The 22,607-nt window shown below is 47.5% G+C and overlaps 1 protein-coding gene and 1 long non-coding RNA gene across 2 annotated transcripts in view; one reads left to right on the top strand and one right to left on the bottom strand.

Moving 5' to 3' along the window:
- Slc7a8 (solute carrier family 7 member 8) overlaps positions 1–22,607 on the bottom strand; it is a 59,700-nt gene that overhangs the window by 17,277 nt on the left and 19,816 nt on the right. The gene's annotated exons all lie outside the window — the stretch shown is intronic.
- Positions 202–20,805, top strand: LOC134482118 (uncharacterized). Its single transcript, XR_010058137.1, has 2 exons — positions 202–8,647; positions 10,012–20,805. It is a non-coding gene; the product is annotated as an uncharacterized LOC134482118 (long non-coding RNA).

The following is a 22,607-nucleotide window of genomic DNA, read 5'->3' on the forward strand; positions in this document are numbered from 1 at the left end:
TCTAAAAATGTGCTTCTGTGTTCCGCTCCCTTGTATTCATGCGCCCTCTACCCCTGTTACTGGTAACCGCCAATTTGATTTTTGTTCCTATAATTGTGTCTTTTCCAAAATGTCACACAAATGGAATTACAGGCTTTTGGATCTGACTTCTTCCACCAAACACAATGCTTTAGGATCTATGTGCTTTGTTATGTATTAACAGTTGGGTTCTATTGTGTCCATTCCATTATGTAGACACAAGCCTTCTTTCCCCATTCTGATGGATATGCAGGGCCTGCCAGTCTGGGGTTATTATACATCTAAAGCTACATACAGAGAATCCCAGTGTGGGGGCCAGGCCTGCAATCCCAGCAGGAGATGATGAAGAATTGCTGAGATTTCAAGGCCAGCCTGGGTCACAAAATGAGTTCTGGGCTAGCCTAGACTATTGTATGACACCGTGCCTCAAAAACCTAAACTCTATCAATGAACCAACCCCTTCAAGACTCCCCCAAACTTTCAAAGAGCTGGATAATGGTATATATATTCATACACACACACATGTGCACACACACTCACACATGCACACACATGCACACACATACACACGCACACATACACACTCACACACACACAATTTTAACCAATCATAAAGGCAAACTTTAGGCATCTATCATCTTTCTGACTGAAAATTAGAAAGCAGGAGAGACAAACTGTTGAGATGTTTCCCCATACTGCGATGAAAAAGTTAAACATGAAAATAGAAGTCTGAGAGCTGTGTATAAAATGTGTCAAGCTTGCCCTCTTTCCTCAAAATAGCACCAGCGATCACAATTAAAGGGGTTAAAAACCATTACGGCAATATTTCTGAAATGAATCTTTCCTCTTCTCTGGTGACGCCCCCTAAAAACAACCACGTGCCATGGGGTGAAATAGCTTCAAAGTTTCCAGAAGACCCAAGTTTTTCAGTGTCGTTTCTCCATCATTTTTAGATAAGGGAAATTCAGTGCACTTCCGTCCCTGACTTCTCATGAAGAACTAGGGGATCACACTTATCTGGAGGCCTGGTTTGGTGGGGGTGGGGGACGGCTTTCATCATTTGAGGGGGTTAGGGAATGGTTTCCCTGAGCTCCTTCATTTCTGTCCCTCAGACTTGGAAGAGAGGCCTCAGGAAAGTCAAACAGTTTTTCAAGCCCAGGTAGCCGACGTCCTTAGTAAGAGCAGCCGTGAGCCAGAGGCAGCCTTGCAAGCTCGTCAAAACAACAACAACAACAACAACAACAACACAAGACATTTACCTCTAAACCCTTTTTATTAAGGTTTGTGTGTGTGTGTGTGTGTGTGTGTGTGTGTGTGTGTGTGTGTGTGTGTGTGTGTATCTATGGGTCTATGCTATGGTGTGTGGGTGTCCGTGGAGACCAGATAAAGCCATTAGGTCCTCTGGAATGAGTTCAGGGTGGTTTTGACCTACCCAGGGGTGGTCGGCAACCAAATCTGGGTCCTCTGCAAGAGAAGCAAATGCCCTTGACTGCTGAGTCATCTCTTTAGCTCCCGTATCGCATTAATCTGTTTTTTTTTTTAAACTTTATTTTAGCCAGGTGTGGTGACGCACCCCTTTCATCCCAGCGTCTGCGAAGCAGAGGCAGAGAAGATCTTTTTGAGTTTTCCCTGGTCTGCATAGCCTGTCTGGTTTGTTCTTAAAAAAAAAAAAATGAAAACAAACAAAAAAACCCCTTTATTTCATTACTAGTCTATGTGTGGGAGGTGATCGCATGTCACGGCGCCGTGTGCAGAGGTCAGAGGACAACCCTGAGGATTGGTTCTCCCCTTCTGGTTCTGAGGATTGCACTCATATGTCATCTGGTTTGTGTGGCAAGAGCCGAACCTGCTGAACCATGTCTTGAGCAACCTCGGCATACCTCTAAGTCTTCGAGTAGAGTTTTTATTTCTTGTGAGTAAATAACCAGGGACAGGACTCTGCTCATAACAGTAAGTGCACATTTAGTTTTAGAAGGAAATGTTGTGTGTTTTTCAGTGACAAACGACAGCAAGTTCTCAGGTGCCTGACTTTTCCCCAGCTACTTGTCTATGTTCTCCGGTGGTACCGGGTGGGGGGTACCCCCAGCTCTGCTCCCTTACCTAGGAGTCACAGCACTTTTAACAACGTGGGACCTGCCTGGCTACTTCACAGCCGTACGGTCTAGACAACTCTCGGGAGCTACGGCTTGCAAAAGCTTCTTTTCTTTTCCTCTTTCTTTCTTTCTTTGCATTTATTTAATTTTTGTTTGTTCTTGTTTTTAGACTAAAACGCATTATGTAGACCAGGCTGGCCTTGAATTTATAGATACCTGCCTGCCTCTGCCTCCAGAGGGCTGGGATTAAAGGTGTGCACAACCACGACTGGCCAAGCAGGAATCTTAAAAGCAGGAATCTTACGAAGTACTTGAGAACAAGGGGGTAACATTTTGCCTGGTTGCCCTTTTCCTGAAATAGTGATCGGGATACTCTCTAGTGCTCAAAAGGTACACACAGTGTAAAAGCACCGACTACCTCTGCTTTTTCTGCCTCCCATGGGCTCTGACTCCACTTGAATGGCTAAGGTACAGCACCACCTTATCCTTTTTTTTTTTTTCTTTTCTTTTCTTTTCTTTTTTTCGGAGCTGGGGACCGAACCCAGGGTCTTGCGCTTGCTAGGCAAGCGCTCTACCACTGAGCTAAATCCCCAACCCCCCACCACCTTATCCTTAAATGGACTCCTGTTTCCCAATCTCACTGGACCCTGAGGCCACGTCACTGGGGCAGGAAGGTCCTGCGTTACCAGCTATGTGTGATCTCTTCCCTGCTTTGCTTTGCACTGGCAAACTCTTCCCACCTTTCCAGACCCCCCTGTCCCACAAAGCTTTGTCATTTTATGGGTTCCCAGCAACTTGCCTTCAAGGGAAGCGATATCGGTCACATTTTATAGACCAGGTACAAAGTTTGTCCTTCCTAGGTGGAACAGTCTCAGGCCATTTTGCTTACATCTCATTGTGATACGTGTTCATATTCAAGTTACCTGAGGCAGGTGGACTGGTCTGAGTTCAAGGCTATCCTAGAGTATATATCAAGTACTGGGTTAGCCAGGGCTGCTCATTAAAATTCAGTCTTTAAATACATACACACACACATACATACATACATACATACATACATACATACATACACACACACACATACATACATACATACATACATACATACTTATATATATATATATTTTTTTTTTTTTGGTTCTTTTTTTCGGAGCTGGGGACCGAACCCAGGGCCTTGCGCTTCCTAGGTAAGCGCTCTACCACTGAGCTAAATCCCCAGCCCCCATACTTATATATTTATATTAACGTTTTCCTCTTCTTTTTTTCCCGGAGCTGAGGACCAAACTCTCAGGGCCTCACACTTGCTAGCAAGCGCTCTACCACTAAGCTAAATCCCCAACCCCTGTTTTCCGTTTTCCTCTTCCTCCTCTTCCTCCTCTTCCTCCTCTTCCTCCTCCTCCTCTTCCTCTTCCTCTTCCTCTTCCTCCTCCTCCTCCTCCTCCTCCTCCTCCTCCTCCTCCTCTTCCTCCTCCTCCTTCTATCTTTTTCATGCCTTTAGCTCCCATGCATCTCATTGGTGCCCACAAACAGCAGAAGCACAACAAATATTTAATAAGGGAAGAAAATGCTGTAATCCATTAGTTCTGCAGTTTCCGTCTACATTCCACAGTGGACGCCACTCTCCACTGTTCCCTTAGAATTTCACTAACTGTGGAGACAATCCCTAGCTGTTTTCACAGAGTGGAAAGTGTAATGGGAAGTTTGGCTTCTGAGAGTAGAGACTCCTGATTCCCCACGCAAGAGTGATTAGTCAACCCAGTATCACAGCAGAAGAATCAAAACATGTTGCTGGACGAAGGATTTTGAAAGTGCCTGAGCAGGGAGAACATTTTGTAAATACTAGAATGTTCCAGATGGACAGAGATCTTGATAAACACACATTTGGTTATCTTACTCAACTCAGTAAGGACTTCAGGATCACATGCCTGGTGATAACCCAGCCCAAGTCACTAAACAACTTGGCCGTGACCTTGTCTTCTCCCCAGGGCCCTGAAACACGCTGGGTACAGGGCCAGGTGTCCTATACCCAGAAACCCAGGCGGAATCATCAGCGATGACTAAAGGGTGAAGGAGACTGGATTATAAAAAGACCTGAAAACAGAACCCACATGGCAAACCCACGTGACTCAGGGATGAGTAAGGATTGGGAAGCAAGGGCTTGGGTCTTGACCCCCCACCCCCAACCCTACCCTCACAAACAAAACCATCTCCACCGAGGGGAGGTGAGGCCAGGGTAGAGAGATGACAAGAAAGTACTTGAGGAAAACAAAGGCAGAGCGGGACAAACCCACAAGAGGGGAGAACCTGGCTCTTTCCCTGTGTGCTGGACTAGAAAACATCAAATCCTCTTTACAAAACTCAGGGTGACTGAGGTGACCAAAGGATAGGCGTTCCTTTACCTCCAAACGTCAGGAGATCTCAGACCTTGACTAATATTTAGCCTTTCATTGTCAGAGGGATCTTTCAGGAGTGAGACAAATGGTGAGAGGGAGCAAGGGCTGAGCAGATGGCCTGTGCCCCCGGTCTCAGCAGAACAGTGCTATAGGCCCAAGTGTTACCCTTCACCCTTCGGCTGGGCCTTCACAGCAGGTGACTGGGAGGAGAGAGGGTACTTTGAGTCTCCTAGTATAGCAGAACAGCTTCCAACACAGCGGCTGAAACCTGAGCCTCCAAGCAGAGAGGAAAGGTCAGAGAGTGAAGGCAATACTTGCTAGGTGTTTGCCAAGGCCTTCTGTGTGCAGGAAGCCTGCTGCTGCCCATCCAACACCCAGCACCCCTTTCTGTGGCCAATGACTATGTTCTCTCTCTGTCTCTCTGCACAGCTAGACCCTGACTTCTGCATACCTGCAGTCTAGTGACTTAGGAAGGCCACATGAATAAGGGACCGCTGGCACTATAGCTTGAAACATTAAGGTTTCTATTTACCCATCACCCATCTACACAGGCTCTACTGGGGCCAGGCCCTCTGGTATAAGAGTGAGTTGAGAGACAACTGGAAGCTAGGCATAGTGGTATGTTCCTGTAATTTGAGCACTCAGGAGGCTGAAGCTAGGGGGCAGACATGACTTCGAGGTCACCCTTGGCTGCTTAATGAATTCCAGGCTAGCCTGAGCTACAGAGACCTTGTTTTAACTCCCCCTTCAATACTCCTTCTCCAAACCCCAAACAAACAAAAATGGTGAACACAAAATGATGTGTTGAAAGCAGAAGTAGCATGGGTGTCAGTCCATGCTGGGCCAGCCCAGCCCCGGGAATCTTGTGGAAGAGATGTAATGTAAGTTTTATAGCTTTGGTCTAGCTAGAAAAAGTCATGGAAAACTCTAGTTCTTTTCCATAGTAATCTATCCCTAGTGGTCACTGGTTTTTAGAGCTCTGTGGAATTCCAGACTTATCTGATTCTCTTGGGCATCTCTCTCTCTCTCTCTCTCTCTCTCTCTCTCTCTCTCTCTCTCTCCCTTTCTTCCTTTATTTCTTTCCTCTTTTTTGTTTTGTTTCCTCAGTTAAGAATTAGAAAAAGAAAAATATGAAAAGACCACAAAGGGGCTGGAGAGATGGCTCAGTGGTTAGAGCACTGACTGCTCTTCCTGAGGTCCTGAGTTCAAATCCCAGCAACCACATGGTGGCTCACAACCATCTGAAGTGAGGTCTGATGCCCTCTTCTGGTGTGTCTGAAGACATTGACAGTGTACGCACATACATGAAATAAATAAATCTTTTTTTTTTTTTTTTGGTTCTTTTTTTCGGAGCTGGGGACCGAACCCAGGGCCTTGCGCTTCCTAGGCAAGCGCTCTACCACTGAGCTAAATCCCCAACCCCATAAATCTTTAAAAAAAGAGAAGAAAAGAAAAGACCACCAAGAAGATCTGCTGAGTTGGGGAGTCTTGAGTGGCCAGATTAGGCCACTTATCAAGGTCCTGTTTGAGAGAAGGAGAGTGTGAGAGAGAATAGTGTGTGTGAGAGAGGAGATACAGCTCAGCAGAAGAGTGCTTGACTAGCATTCATGAGGTCCTAGGTTCAATTCCCAGTGCTGGTAAGAAAAATAAACCCAAACTAGAAAGCAACCATGGCCAGCAAGATGGCTTGGGGGATAAAGGTGCTTGCAGACTTGATGACCTGGCTTCCATCCCTAGGACCCACATAGTAGAAGCGGGAATCAATTGCTCGAAGTTATCCCCGGAGCTCCTTCATATGTAACCTTGCATATGTCCCCTTCCCTGATAAAAACACGTACACGCACATGCATGCACTCGCACATACATAGATGTTAGGGGTTTTCAATGTCTAGGTGTGGAAAGATTCAGTGTTCTTGACTCCACCTGGCAATCTGCATGCCCATTATGCAGGGGGCTTGGAAATTCTTGTTCCCCAAAGAGAACATGTGCTCAGTCTCACCTCAAACTTTGACCCATACGTGAAGGTAGAGGTCTCCCCTGCACTTCCTTTGCACTGAAGAGGCATCACCAGGCTCTTCAAAAGTCAGAATAATGACCATGCAAAAGATGCCAACATTCTGAGCCTTAGGCTTTGCAATGTTGAAAAGGAACTTTGTCAATGTGGTTCAGCTAAGGATATGGAGATGTGATCATAAGAATCCTAAGGAGAAGGAGACAAGAGCCACGAAAGAGGAGGGTGGAAATGGGAGAGGGATGGGAATAAGGAGAGAGGGAGGAAAGGATGGAAAAAGGGAAGGAAAGAGCGTTGAAGATGTTGTTGCTGACTCTGAAGACAGAGGTTCCTTGAGCCAAGAAATGCAGGAGGACCCTAGAAACCAGAAAAAGCAAATAAACAACCCTCTGTGCAGTCTCTGGAGGCACACAGCCTTGCTGACACTTGAGTTTAGGACCTCTGACCTCTAAGAGGACAAGTTGTGAGTTAGAAGCGACTAAGATCGTGGTAATTTGACACAGCAGCAGTAAAAATGGAATACAGAGACAGACGCTGTGCAGAAAGAGCAGAAAGCAGGACCTGTCTTCAAAGAGAAAAAGCCTTTAAAGAGTGACCGGGTGGAGCTGGGGTGGGGCTCAACGGTGGCTGGCGTAGGCACTGATCACACTTCACACGCCCAGGGCAATCATCAGCACCAAACGTCAACACTAAAAAGAGCAGCGGGGTGACATACCCAGACTCCGGCTCCAGCAGGAGGAGCACGGCCCTCTGGAAGTTTGCTAGTGAAGGTGAGGTCACCAGTGTGCCAGTGTAGGTGGCACACTTCCACACTGCAAGATGACATTTCAACACTTCTGGTTGCCCAACCCAGGTGGGACCCCACAACTAAAGCATCACCCCCTCTTCTTCCTCCCTGGGTAACTGTCCCTCTGGGGACAACAGAAGCTTCCCTCTTCTTAAGAGAAAACCAATGCAAAGGAGACAACGTTCCTTCTGCATCTAAGTCAGGGTCACAACCTTCCTAATGTTATGATCCTTTAATCCAGCTCCTCCTGTTGTGGTAAGCCTTCCCCTCCAAAAAAATTATTTCTGTGGCTACTTCATAACTGTACTTGTGCTACTATTATGAGTTGTGATGTAAATATCTGTGTTTTCTGATGGTCTTAGGCGACCCCTGCGAAAGAGGCATTTGACCCCTAAAGAGGTTATGACCCACAGGTTGAGAACCACTGATTTAATCCCAGGAACTCCTCAAAATTCTCTCTGTATTCCAATCAGCTTCAAGTCCACATGAACAACCTTGCCCCCAAAACAAAACAACAAAACCAAATTAAAAAAAAAAACAAAAACCACAGGTCCAACTTCTGTCAAGACAAGAGGGTGCTAGATGCTAGGATGACCACAGCCATGATTCCTTTGTTCTTTGTCCCCTTGCTTGTCTGTTTCGGAGAAAGGGTTTCATATATCCTTGGCTGGCCTCCAACTCACTATGTAGTTGAGGGTGAATTTGAACTCCTGACTCCCCTTGCCTCCATCTCCCGAGTGCTGGGGTTACCCATGTGCACCTCCATACCTGGCTCACTCCCGTTGTTCTATTGGTCTCCTTATTTTATTAACCCGAAGCTACAATCAAGGGTCATGAGAGGAGTTAAGAGTGAAAGCCAAAGGGCTGGGGCTGGGGCTGGGGCTGGGGCTGGGGCTGGGGCTGGGACTGGGGTTCTGAGGAAAACAGCAAACAAAGGCCCAAGAGATGATCTCAAGAGCCTGTGGCTGAGTTCCTCAAGTCATTCCTCAAGTCAGAACTGGCAAGAGGTCATACAGCATACTACTGTGCTGTCATAGACACTAGACATACTTTGATGGAACCCATTCTGTGACTTCTCTTGGCTAAATCCAGTAGGTAGAACGAAACATGAGGTTAAGGGAAGACAAGGATCATGGTGGTGCATGGAGTCATTTGTAGATTATAAACTACAGATAGAAGAGGCAATTTAAAATTCATCTCTTGAGACCATTTGAAATAAAACACCAATGGTCAGTAGTTTAAATAAATCTTCACTTAGAATGCTTTAAATATGGATTCAGGAGTCCTCGGAACACAGAGTCAGGGCTAAGTCTGTTATTCTTACCCCTGGCCAGAGGAAAAAGAGGTGAGTTTTGGATGTCAGTTGAGGGGACGACTAGTGAGCAGAACTCAAAATGGCTGCTATATGGAGTGATGTAGTATTAAGGGCTGGGTATTAGTAACTTGGAGGAAAGCTGATAGGAATGTTTCCTCAGAGGGACTTGGCAGGTTTAACTCTGATAGGACTTTGAAACTTGAAGTACTCAGTCACGGTATCCCTCCCTTAGTCACGGCTAGCAGGACGCCCGGGCATGTCAGTCAACTTCTCTGCCCCTTCCTCCCTGTGTCTAGAAACAGGCCATTGCATCCTATGAAGATATCTTGTAATCTGCGTGTTGCTGTCTAAAACTTTAGGTGGTTAATTAAAAAATGTTTATAAACATTCCTGAGTTTATAAACATAAACTCAAAAAGAGAACGTGAGGCAGACTCGGTGGGACAGGTCTGGAATCCCAGCTTCTTAGGAGACGGGGAGGCAGGAGGATGCAAGTTCAAAACCTGTGTGTGCTGTGAGGATGGGTTCAAGGTCAGCTTGGGCAACCGAGGAAAACCCTACCTCAAAAATTAAAGAAAGTTGCAACTGTGTAGTTCATGGCAGAGCACCTGCCTCCCATATGTAAAATCCTGGGTTCAATCTCCACTGAAAATGAAGGCTGCTGGGGCATGATCTTTCTTGGGATCACGCTGGCCAGCAATCGGAAGCCAATCTGTGCAACTGGGAAAGGAGACGGTACAAGAAACTGAGGGCTGCCTTACTAGCAATCTAACCCAGGCGCCACCTCTCCAGCCCCGTGTGATGAGTCTTAAAGAGATTCTATTCTATCAGGTCAGTAATATGGATCAGTGAATGAATGCACACACACATATGCTCTTCTTTTTAAAGAGGTCCCACCACACACCAGGTCATACTACGCACTGTTGCCTTATTGACGGACCACGGATACTTCTTCCTGTATTCCCAACTCTTCTCCCTTTATTCCCGTTGGATCTCAATTTCCAACTGGTTTCATCTTTTCCATGATAGTCCTCTACGAATCACCAACCCTGGGATTCTGGAACCCAAGCTGTCTAGAGATGTGGGATCAGAGGCCTTGGGATGGGGCAGGAACCGTGTGGGGCTACTGGACTTGACTGGGCCAGAAGCCAAGAGAGTCAACTGTGCCTCAGCCTCCAGAAATGGAAAAACAATAAAACAAATGACTAGTGCTTACAAGCCAGGTGCTTTCCAGCTGCTAGGAGGGAATGCCTCCATGGAAAGCTGACCTCCTCAGGGCCAGTAGCCAAGCCATGAGTTGATCCACAGCCATTAACGACCCGGCTCGGCAGTAGCCACTGAGATCCTGGAGCACCGTTGTACATGAAGTTTTTTTTTTTTTTCTTCTTTTCTTAGTGATCACTGATGGTTTCCTTCGAAAATGGGGGCTCACCATTGGTACTAAAGCCCACTGAATGGAGGACGGAGAAATCTGCACAGAAAATATTTGGGAGTTTTTCTCGGGTGCCACTGTGCTGCTCTGGGGAGTACCTGTTTTCTGCCTGAGGGAACAAAGGGCATGCGAATGCTGCAATACTGAGGAGATCGGGGTGTGTCTAGGGTGGCCTCTCTTCCTTCCCAGAAGAAAGCTCACGAAGTGCAAGCTCATGAAACACAGGCCCTCCCCACACTGTACTAGGAAATGATTTTTTCAAGGGCGCATGCCTCCGCACATGGGATTCTGGCTGCTTGTTGAGGAAGGGCTCATTCCATATCGTTCTCAGGAAGTCCTGAGATTTCCTCTCCATTCTGGCCTGACAGGTGTAAAGGGGAATAAGGCTATTTGGAGAGGGGGCCAGGTTGCTGTTTTAAGATAAATGAGCCAGATTTATAGCCAGCGCTTTACTCCAGAGGTAGATATGTAGGCCTGTGCCCTACTTCTCAGATGCATAGTCCTAGCCTCCTGAGAACGGCCCTAAGAGATCAAGAACCTCATTTATTAGATGTAAATAAGGTCCCAGTTACTTTAGTGGCAAAAGCATGATGGGATGCCTCCCCCTCCTCCCTCACAATTCCAGGCCAAAGGCCGGCTTTGGCATTACATCATATATTAGCCACTCCTTCCTGGTCACTCACCTCCTCAGCTCCTGCTGAAGGTACCCATGATGTGCTGTAGCACCACTTGGAACTAAAGACACCCAAAGACACTGGCCTGGCTCCATGGAGCCCAGGCTGGCTCTGAACTGCTCATCCTTCTGTCTGCACCTCCCAAGTGCAGAGATTACAGGTGTGCCCCACCACAGCTGCTCTCTCTCTCTCTCTTTCTCTCTCTCTCTCTCTGCACAGATATGTGAGACCATGCATATGTACACATGTGTAAGAAACATGCACGCCCATGAAGGCTGGGGGCCAGCATCAGGTAGCTGTCTTTATTGCTACCCACCCACTTTGTCATATAGAATTCCACTGAACTTACCAATTGGCTGGACTGGCCAGCCAGCAAGACCCCGGATGCTCCTGTCTTTGCCTCCAGTGCTGGGATTACAGGTATGTGCTGTTTACCTCTGGCTTTTTAAATGAATGCTGTGGTGACGGGAACTCAGGTCTTCACATTTATGCAGCCAGCACTTTACTCGGTGAGACATCTTCCTAACCCTCCGTGATTTTATTTTTTAAGTAGGGTCTTACTATAATGTAGTCTATTGCCTTCAAACTCACTCCAATCTCAGGAGTTCCATTGTTACAGCTATGCACCATCCTTCCTGGTTCCATTTGACTTTCTTGGTCAGGACTGGTCTGGAGGCATCTTGGAAGAGCTTATCTCAGTTTAATATTGCCAGTAGGCTTCTCCTCGTCTTCATAGGGAAGGGAAAGTGGCATAGGAAGCAGGGCAGGGGGTGGCTAGGTAGGGTGACACACACTGGCAATCCTAGCTTAGGAGGATGGAGGCAAACCTGAGGTCAGGCTGATTTATCCACTGAGTTCCGGGGTAGCTAAAGTTATATAAAGAAACCTTGTCTTAAAGGAAGGAAGGAAGGAAGGAAGGAAGGAAGGAAGGAAGGGAAGGGAAGGAGGGACTGAGGGAGGGAAGGGAGGGAGGGAGGGAAGGAAGGAGGGAAGGGAAAGGTTGTGGTGGAAGATGTGTGGATGTACCAGAGTCAAAAAGACAGATGGAGAAGAAGAAAAGAACGTGAACAACAGTGTAGGAGGCATGGGGGAGAAACACAAAGAGAAAAGGAGCTGGGGTGGGGCAGGACAGAGAAAAGAAAGGCGCAAAGAAATAAGCAGACAGCTGCTGAAATGGGGAAGCCGTGGCACCACTATGTAGAAACCAGAACACCCCGTTCTACTCCAGAACTTCAAAACAAGCACCTCTCCGGGATGGAGCACCCAGTCCTCCGAACCAGTTATAGCTTCCACCTGGCCAGGGCGAGTGGTGTGCCAGAAAATTCGGGGTCACAGTCTCACCGCAGGCTAGGGCACTCACGCACTTCTCTGCTATACTCTGGCCAACATCCTCTGTTTCTGTGGCTCTGGAGCCACAGCAGAAGGCCAAGGTGATGCCAGCGTGCACAGCCCCGCAGGGTGCCTGTAAGGCTGCTGGGGCACTGGCCCAGTGACCGGAGAGGGTGTGGCCACTCTCTGCACTCTGATAGGCTGGACAGGGTTCCTTGGCCTCCTCTACTACTCAGAGGAGGAACTGGGCACGTGTTTCTATTCACGGAAACACTGGCATGTCTAACCTCATCCCTTTCCAGATCTAGGAGGTACCTGCTGCTATCTGCCAATAGCACTGATAGGCAAAGAAAATAGTGCTTTGAGTTCTAAGGCACACAACCTGAGGCTGAGATAAGGTCCGGTTCTGCCCTGAAAGCTGTAGGAGTCAGCATCTGTTCCTCCTCAAAGAGGTAGGGTAGAAGTGGGAAGCAGGGGGTTGGGGATTTAGCTCAGTGGTAGAGCACTTGCCTAGCAAGCGCAAGGCCCTGGGTTCGGTCCCCAGCTCCGGAAAAAAAAAAAAAAGAATTGGGAAGCAGAATTAGCTTCTAAGAACTACCCCAGAATCGTCTCTGGTGAAACAGTTTGTTTGTTTATTTGGTTGTTTTTTTAAGGTAGGATCTTATGGAGCTGAAGCAGGCCTCGAACTCACTGTGTGGTTAAGTTTGGCTGGGAACTCCTCGTCCCCCTGCATCTGCCTCCCCAGTGCTGGGAACACAAGTATGCGCCATCGCCCAGACAGTTCTCACACGGGGGGTGGGGGGGTGGGTGAGGAGTCACATCATAAAGTCTTCAGGCACCCTGCCTACCTACAACAAACGTTGGCATTGTTGAACATGTGACACAACGTGACGGCGGGAAGTTATAGATGTAAATAACCCGACTCCGGAAAACAAAGCATCAAACCGGAGAGACGGCAACCAACCATCAAAGCCGGCCTTTCTTCATAAACGACGCTTTGATCCTGAGAGCTGCTGTGATGTGTACAGTAGTGGTTTGGTTTTGAAATAGATCTTGCCCACCATAGCGGAGTATATGTTCCTTCCTCAGTCCTTTTCATCTTGATGATAATTTAGAAACTTCAGAACTCCCTTTTGTAGGAAGAGAGGTTCTTTGAGCGTTTCCTCTCTGCTCCAAGGACAAGCAGTTAGCTGGCCAGCCAGTGTTTCTGGAGGTCATGCCCGGCACAGCTACTCCTGGACGCTTTGAGCTCCTGCTGGGCCACCTCCTCCTCCCTTCCCCTTCCTTCATATCCTTTTCTCTCCAGGGCCAGATGCTGGACCTGCAGTTCCTGCTGAATCACCACTCAGTACTTAGTTTAGCCAAGAAGTCTGAACACCTAGCTCAGCGTTTTCCAAGAGCTGAGTATTCTTTCTACAGTACGGCTCTGAGCTGGGTTGAGAGATAAAAACCAAGATGCTGGGAGAACAGGAATTCCATGCAGGGAGCCTCATTTTTTTTTTTTTTCTGGAGCTGGGGACCGAACCCAGGACCTTGCGCTTGCTTACCACTGAGCTAAATCCTCAACCCAGGGAGCCTCATTTTAACCCTAGTCCATACCTTTCCAACTGTGTCTGAAGTTTCTTATTGTCTCAGTCCCTGGATCTCAGAGCTGAAGGTCCAGACCCAGAGCAAGGTTAATGGCTGCTTCTGTTAGGTCTGCCCAGCAGAGTTTGACTGTATCATTCAGTCTCAGGGAAGCGGGTGTGGGTCCTAGGAGGGCTGTTAGGTTCTCAGATTAGAGGTTCATGGACTCGGTGTTCACCAAGATTTATATATAAACTGGCTGTAAGTTCCCCACATGGTTCAGTTATAACCCAACCGTGAGGGCAGCTAGTACTCAGACTTGTCAAAGGAACTTAACTTGTACTTCCTTTCATTCAGAACCAGTAGGCCTCACCCTCATAATCCTGTAAGCCCTCTGAGTTCATGCTCTCTGGCATGTGATGTAAATGTGGCATATAACGTTAATCCTTCAGAGTTCAGCAGACCAGCAGATGATTTTGTAACTACACCTATGGGTTCCCCTGGGAAAAACAGAGTGCTCCTTGAGAGAGGTAACAGAAAGGTAGAAGAGGGCCCAAGCTTCTAGGTCGGCATAAGCGAGTAAGGGGGATCTTCCTGTTGGAAGCTGAACTCCCAGAAGACTCGTTTCAGGAACCCTCAAGCCTCCCCCAACATGGTAGAAACAGCCCTGGACACAAACCCTTCACTCCACACACAGCTTTCAGGATGGGAGCAAACTCCAGTCCGGGAGAGATAAGAAAGCTGGAGGTTACAAAAGATGCTAACAGAGGTGGAACCCAAGCCCAGTGAAACTAGAAAGACTTCTCAGGAGACCAGTGGAGGGCCACAGCCTGGCTGGACCCAAACCAGTGGCTCCACGTATTTAGCACCAAGAAGTCTCTAGGGAACATGGCCCCCATGTTCTCTGTGATATATGTAATTATTTACTATGATATTTCAAATATCAGGCCCTGGGCCAGGAGTTGTTCTTTCTATTGGAGATCAAGACTGAGTCCCTGAAAGACGCATATGACCAATGTGACCGAGATGCCCTCAATTCCAGGGCAACAAGAAAAAGCAACACCCCGAGGCCCGGTCTGAAAGGGAAGTGGTACTAAGCATTTATTCTGTCCCTGGAGTTGTAAAGTCCAAAGGCCCAGGGGATATCTTCTCCAAGTCCTAGGAATGGCTCTTGAGAGTGGAAGGGTGACAAGGGACAGTATCCAACTACTGAGAGCAGTGTGAAAACATTAAAACAAGATCTAGTATCATCCTTGATGAGTTTACATATATCCCCATTGAAATAAAAATGTGCCTTCTTTGCCTTCTACCCAGTCCTGGCAATTCTCTTTGCATTTTTTGAGACAGGGTCTCATTATGTAGTCCTGCCTGGCCCGGAACTATCGATGTAGACTTGGTGAACCTTGAACTCACAAAGGTCAGCCTGCCCCTGCCTCCTGAGTGCTGATATCAAAGGCTTGTGCCACCATACTCAGCAGTCCTGGTGATTTCTTTCCTAAACACCAAATACATTAACTCTTCTCTCCTCAGTGATGCCACTGAGTCACCTCGTAGACATTTCTTTTTTTTTTTTTTTTTCTTTTTTTCGGAGCTGGGGACCAAACCCAGGGCCTTGTGCTTGCTAGGCAAGCGCTCTACCACTGAGCTAAATCCCCAACCCCTCGTAGACATTTCTAATGGAGATGCCTGTGACTACAATGGAATCAGTTTCCTCTCCCCTGGCCTTTTTCCCAAGGCCCACCCATTTGAGATTCCTCTAAATGCAATTCTGATAATGCCATTCCTCTGCTTTGAAACCCTTCCGGTGCCTTCCCACTACCTTGGGGGCAGAGTTGATCCCTTCATAACTGGATCCACACTTCTATCATATTTCTTTGTTTTCTTTTTTTAGGCAGAGTCTCTCTGTGTAGCCCTGGATATCCCAGAAATTGCTATGTAGACCAGGCTGGTGTTGAACTCAAAGATTTCCTGCCTCTCTGCCTCTTGAGTGCTAGGATTAGAGGGGTGCACTACCAGGCCTGGTCTCCTGTTAGATTTCTTACTGCTTATTCTATACTGTGACTGCATTAAACTACCTATAGTCCTATGTCATGGTCCTATCAGAAGGACCACGAGAACATTTTCCTGCCCCAGCCAACATGGTTTTCTGACTTATGCTGAACATTGCCTGGTTATTTTCAAGTGTTGTTTTAGAGTCTAGAGCCTAGGGTTAGCCTGGAGCTTACTATGTAGTCCAGGCTGGCCTCAAACTTGTGGTACTTCTCCTGTCTTAGCCTCTGAATGCTGGGATTGCATGTGTATATTACAATGCTTGGCAGAATGAAGTGTTCTCTCTCTCTCTCTTTCTCTCTCTCTCTCTCTCTCTCTCTCTCTCTCTCTCTCTCTCTCTCTCTGGTCTGTTTCAATATCCTATCTATTGAGAACAGTTTATCTGGTATGTTGTGTTACTTAAGAACTGTTGGACAGTGTTGTAATGCTCCTCTCAATAGTACTTCCCAAGAGGCGTCAGACTTATCTGAGTTACTAATGTTTTCTTTCCTTCTTCTCTTTGACCTGGTGCTGGGGATCAAAACCAAGGGCCTTTGTGCCCTCTAGGCAAGTGTTCTACCACTGAGCCACACCCCTCCCTTGGTTCCATTGTTTTACAGCAGGCATTTTAGTAGAATCTTGGGATGGTCATCCCAAGGAAGACTTCTAAGCAGAAACCTGCTCAGCACACATCAGGAGTCTGGGAGGATTGGAAGGTGGGGAGAGAGGGAATGCAGTTGGAATAACTGCCCATCGCCACCATGGTAAAAAGGTCCAATATGCTAGTTGCTTCCACTGCAAAAACTTCCTGCTTCTCATGGCACAGAGACTTTGTGAGACTCTTTGAGTTTAGGCCACCACCTCCTTTGTAGCCTGGACAAATGCTAAGCCTGTTTCTCTTCATGTTTCAAGCTTCACTCATCATTCATCCAGTGTCAACATTAGTACATATTATTCCTCAACGAATCATGTGTTACTGCTCAAATGCCTTGAGTATTCCCCATTCATTCATATGTATATGTGTATGTATATGTGTGTGTGTGTGTGTGTGTGTGTGTGTGTGTGCATATGTGTGTATATGTATGCTCTTCCTTGCCTAGTATAAGGCTATCCTTCAAGTTCTGCTGTTGCCCACTGTCCTGAGAACTCTTCTGGGACAAGAGAAAGACAAGAAGGAAGTGCCACCCAGGTGTCTGGGCAATGCTTAATGTTTTCAGATGAGAAGTTTGAGTCTAGAGACTATGAAGGCTCAAGAGAAGATGGACTGAGCTCAAGGGATTTGGATGCTGAATCCTCTTGTGTCATGGAGACTTGCAAAACAGGGCAGCGTCCTGCTCCAGGCGGTCTGGGCCTCTGCACAGGGATTGAGAAGGTTAGAAGAAATGCCTGAAGTTCTTTCCCTTCCAGATAGCTCAAGGAATGGAGAGAATTGTGCAGCGTTGGAACAGCAATCTCAGAAATCTCGGAGGAGAGATGGAGTCCAGGATAAGACGCATTTCCCTTCTGCTATGCACACAGGGTGCTATGTGCTCCTTTCTCCACAGGATGAGGAAGAAGGAATTTCTTTAGGGTAAGATCTACCAGAAGTCTATGTGACAACACTGTCATTAAAATGTGGGCAGTGACTTTAGTCCCCAAAGAAATGAATGGAACCAGGAATTATCTTAAATGCACACCGATCTCCAAGAGAAAGAGAGGCAGAAGCCAAACAGTTGGGAAACATGATTCTTAGAGGAGGGTTAGGGTGTGCCTTGGAGGTAGAAAGCTTGCCCAACATGTGATTAAGACCTTAGGCTTATCCCCAGTACACCTCCAACCTCTGGCCAAGACACAGATGGGAGACTGTGAAAGGGCACCCACCATGTCATTACAGTCAATCTGTTTATAATAGCTGTTAACTGAACGTTACAGGAGGTCATGTTTGCACTAAACCCCCAAGCTGGGGCCTCAACACACCAGGCTGAACCTCAAGATGAAGTCATCCGTGCTACCAAGCCATCAGTAAACTTCACCTGACCCTCTAAGGCCCGGGATTAGAGAGATAATGGCCATAATTTCCACAGATGTCACAGTCAATCAGTATGACAAATTCCCTCTCCCCTAATCCTAATACAAAGAACTAACAAAATGATTTGAGGTGAAGCTAATCAATGATTCTCTTAATCCCGTGTCTCCCTCGACTGACGTTACAGCAGTGGTTCTCAACCTGTGGGTGGCAATCCCCTTGGAGGGTCAAATGGCCTTTTCCCTGGGGGTCACCTAAGAGCATGGGAAAATACAGATATTTGCATTAAGATTAATAACAGTAGCAACATTACAGTTATGAAAGAGCAATGAAAATCATTTTATGGCTGAGGGTCACCAGGACAAAAAGAACTGTATTAAAGTGTCACAGTGTTAGGAAGGCTGAGAACCACAGTTATATAAGGATGGTCGGTTTGAAACTTCTGATCTGCTCTCTTGGCTTTTGTTTCTGGGCTCTAATTTGTTCTTTAACTCTAGAAGGTCATGTAATAGAGAGAAGATGGGACCCCATGACAAAAGGGCAAGTCAGAGAGGAAGCAGCCCACACCTACACCTGCGTGCCTCGCTCCTACCTCCACAGAAGGACTGGAACCATAAGAGAATCAGCCTGCCTTTACCAGAACCACCATGCAGGGGCAGGATGAGGGCAAAGGTGAGATCAGTTCACTGTGCCTCTTTTTTACGTTTTATTTCACTCTTCTACTGGAGACTCAGCCACTTGCTTCCGAGATAATCAAAAGAAACAAACAACAAGGGCAGGCGTGCCAAAACTGAGTTTTAACACTTCTCAATCCCCTGCCTACTCCCCCTCAATGTGCTTGCTCGGGAGACCAGAGAGAAATGCTTTTCATCAAATTAAAATGTAAAATGCTTTCTTTTTTTTTTTTTCCCTGCCTGGTGACCGGGGATATTCTGCTGACTCAGCTGTGAATAATCAGCTTTGACCTAAATAATAAAATAACTCACAGCGCTGTGGTTGCACAAGCAGGTCCAAATCTGCAGTTCCTTCTTTCCCCTTGTCCTCTCCCCAACCCCCTCCAGGCTCTGGGCAGGCAAGCCAGTTACATCAGGTTCTTACTGCCTCTCCACTCCCATCTGGCTTGTCCCAACTTCATTTCTCTTCAGAGATCTTCCAAAAATGGTCCCGCTCCAGAACCAGGCCGACCTCTTCTCCTCCCTCCCGCAGTAAACACTAGCCTTGGGCAATCTCCTTCCTCGACCCTGCATTACAGATTGCTGCTCAGAGGGTGGCCTTTCTTCAAACCTCTCATGAGTCAGTCGCCAGCCAAAGGAGACCGAGGAAAGCAGAGCTTCCTGTGTCAAGGTCCTGCTGCTGCTGCTGCTGCTGCTTCTCCTCAAAGCCATGTAGAAGGTGGCGGACTCCCTGCCTCCCTCTCCAATGTGGGCGGAGACTGACTGACCCAGCTGGCTCACCAGGCACCTGCTAAGAGGCTGGGGTGCGCTGGATGATGGGGCAGAGGTGAGACGAAGGAGTGCTGGAATAAAAGTTGTCATAATAGCAGTGCCATGTGGCACCTCACTCACAGTGAAGTCTGCCGTCAAGAACCCGAGGCAGGAGAATGATGAGCTCCAAGCCAGGTTACATAGTTAATTCAAGGGTGGCTTGGGCTACAAGGTGGACCCTGTCACAAGGCAGGGGGTGGAGTTGACAGATGTGAGGATCCAGGCCTGTGATCTCAGCATGTACAGCCTAAGACGTGGGGAAGCTACAAGTTCAAGGTGATGAGGCCAGCCTGGTCAACACAGAGAGTTCCGGGATTGCCTGTTCTACACACTGCACTTCAGGCCAGCCCGAGCTACATCGAAAAACCTTGTCCTCAGGAGGCCGATCTCTGAGCTGGAAGCCAGCCTGGTCTGTAGTGTGAGTTCCAGGATAGCCAGGGCTGCACAGAGAAACCCTGTCTTAAAAACCAAACCAAACCAACCAACCAAACAAACAAACAAAAGAAAAATTTTGTTTCAAAAGTTCCCCTGCCCCAGGTTGAGAGCATGGCACCCACAAACCCTTTTCAACTCATGCTACCTTGAGAGACTTTTTGAAGAACGCTGTAGGGGGGGGGGGGGGTTAATAAAGTACTAGGAGGAGAGGCAGACCTTCTGATTCCAGCACCAGAGAAGCTGAGGCAGGAGGACTGACACAAGTTTGAGGTCAGCCAGGGGTACATAGCAAATTCAAAGCTAACTTGGGCTATACAGCAAGACCCCCATCTCCCAAAACAAAACGACATTCAACAAACTAGGAAACAGAACCTCTGTACACAGACTCAAAGCATCTGGGACCTGTTCTCCATCTCTGCTAGTCCCTAACGGAAGTAGGAGGAATAAATTTGGGTTTAAGATTTTTTTTTGTGCTGGAATAATATCTAGAGACATACCTCAAGGACAGTGAAAAATTATTATTCTCAGAGGACAAGACTGGCTCTGTTCAGATGGGGGCAATTTCCTTGCAGCTGCACTCGGGAGGCAGAGGACAGGCCACACAGACTTTATTAGATCTTTGAAAGCAGGAAAAGGAGGCATCAAGTGACTTGTCTGGGCAGTGTGTATGTCGGGGGTCGGGGGAATGGAGTGTACTGTACGCAGCCTGCTTCTCTGGAGCTGACTAGAGAAGAGGTTTTCTTATCACCTGGAAGGGCTGAGACCTTTCTGGACTCTGTGGTGTGTATGTGTGTATGTGTATGTGTGAGTGTGTGTTTATATGTGTGTGTGTCTGTGTGTAAGTGTGTGTGTATGTGTATGTGAGTGTGTGTGTGAGTGTGTGTATGTGTGTATGTGTGTATGTCTGTGTGTGTGAGTGTGCGTGAGTGTGTATGTATGTGTATGTGTTTGTGTGTGTGTCTGTGTGTGTATATGTGTGTGAGTGTGTGTGAGTGTGTCTGTGTGTGAGTGTGTATGTGTATGTGTGTGTGAGGGTGTGTGAGTGTGTCTGTGTGTGAGTGTGTGTATGTGTATGTGTGTGAGGGTGTGTGTGTCTGTGTGTGTGAGTGTATGTATGTGTATGTGTGTGAGTGTATGTGTATGAGAGTGTGTGTGTGAGTGTGTGTGTCTGTGTGTGTGTGAGTGTGTCTGTGTGAGTGTGTATGTATGTGTATGTGTGTGTGAGTGTGTGTGTGTTGTGTGTGTGTGAGTGTGTGTGTGTGTAGACCTCGATACTCCAGCATCTTTGTGTAAAATGTCAAACCCATGGTCGGTCTGTTGTAAAAGAACTGCATACTGTGGCCTGGCTCCTCTCCTAGGGAAGGGACCACTCAACTGTGGAGTTCTGGGTTTCTAGAAGCTCAGAGGAGCCCTCTTGTCTGAGACTTTAGCAGCATCAGCAAAAAGGAGGAAGCTGCCTGTGTGCACAAGACAGCGAAATAGCAGCGGCTAGCACTCGTGTACTTCCTTCTTCCTCCCTGTTAGCTAGTCTGGTGACAGAAACAGCAACTTTTCCTACATTCCCATGCTGTCCCAGCTCCAGATCCTGCTATGAAGCAAGGCCAAGGGGCCCATATATCCATATACTCCAACTCCCCTTCAGGAGGACCCTGGGTCAGAATGCTCCGTGCTCCTAACAAACACCCTCCGAGGCACGTACAGCATGACGACATAGGATCCCAGTCTCATGAGGAGGCAGACAGCAGCTCTACCAGACAGTCAGAATGTGTGGAATAGAATTGAGGGTGCTTAGAGCCTGAATTTGGGGCACGCTCTCCTTTACCTCTGGGTCTGTAAGCAGGCCAGCCCACACATGTGTCTACTGCCCCCAAACAAGGGTTTCAGCTCTATGCTTGCCTAGGTGTGCGGTCTACGTCACGGCCAACCTCCACTGCCAAACAAGATGCTCTTGCTAAGGTCTTGGATGCCTGTCCCGGGAGCTTGTCTAGAGTGGTGTATGTCCTCTCTCCCTCATCACCCCAGCAAGACAGAAGGACAATGTCTGAACCTGAAAATGAACAGCAAGGTCGGTTCCCACAGTCAGAGACTGTGGGAAGTCAAGCCCTGAGCCAACTCTGTAAGTGTGGCCTCTGACACAAACATTTGCTGGGGGAGTAAGTGTTTGAGTAGACATGGAGTAGCCCAGTCCATCTTCCCAGCGCCACCATCTTCCCATTCTGAGTTTTCATTGCAGCCCATTAAATCCTGACCTTGTCCACAACGTTTTTCCTCTGCTTAAAGCAAATAACGAAACGAAACAACCTAGGCACGGGGCACACACCTTTAATCCTGGTGATCAGGAGGCAGAGGCAGGCAGGTCTCTTGTCAGTTTGAGGCCAGCATGGTCTAAATATTGATCTCTAGGAAAGCCAGGGCTATATAGAGAAACCCTGTCTCAAAAAACCCCCAAAAAACAACCCCCCCCAAAAAACCCAAAACCAAGCAAATATTACCCACCCAGGCCATGGACAAGGGACAAACTCTCCTCTGGCACCGTTTAAAATGTGTGTAAGGTGGCCATTTCTCAGCTGCTTTTACAACTGCTTGCCATGACGTTATGGGGGTCTTCCCCTCAGCAGCTGTAGAAGCCTGCACCACGGTGCCGGGATGCCAAGGACTCAGAAGCCCTGGACTCCAAACGGGAGTCTGCCTCTTAGGGGAAGTCACTTGCCCTTGGCTATCGGTCTGATCTATCTTAGGAAAGAATAACAATGGCCCAGCTTACCTCATGGATTCATCAGGAGGCTTGAATCAGAAATCAGATAGCAAAGGTGAAAGTGATCCAAAGCCGCTGTGTCTCCAAGGAGATCTTTACACACATTGTTTGTATGTGATGATAGGTTTTTACTATGTAGCCTAGGCGGTCTCTAGCCCAATAGCCTTTTACCTTTGTCTCCTAAATTCCTCCTCCTCTTCCCCCCTTCCCCCCCTCCTCCTTTCCCCAGAGCTGAGGACCGAACCCAGGGCCTTGTGCTTGCTAGGCAAGTGCTCTACCAATG

The sequence above is a fragment of the Rattus norvegicus genome, chromosome 15 (assembly GCF_036323735.1).
Source record: "Rattus norvegicus strain BN/NHsdMcwi chromosome 15, GRCr8, whole genome shotgun sequence".
NCBI lineage: Eukaryota > Metazoa > Chordata > Mammalia > Rodentia > Muridae > Rattus > Rattus norvegicus.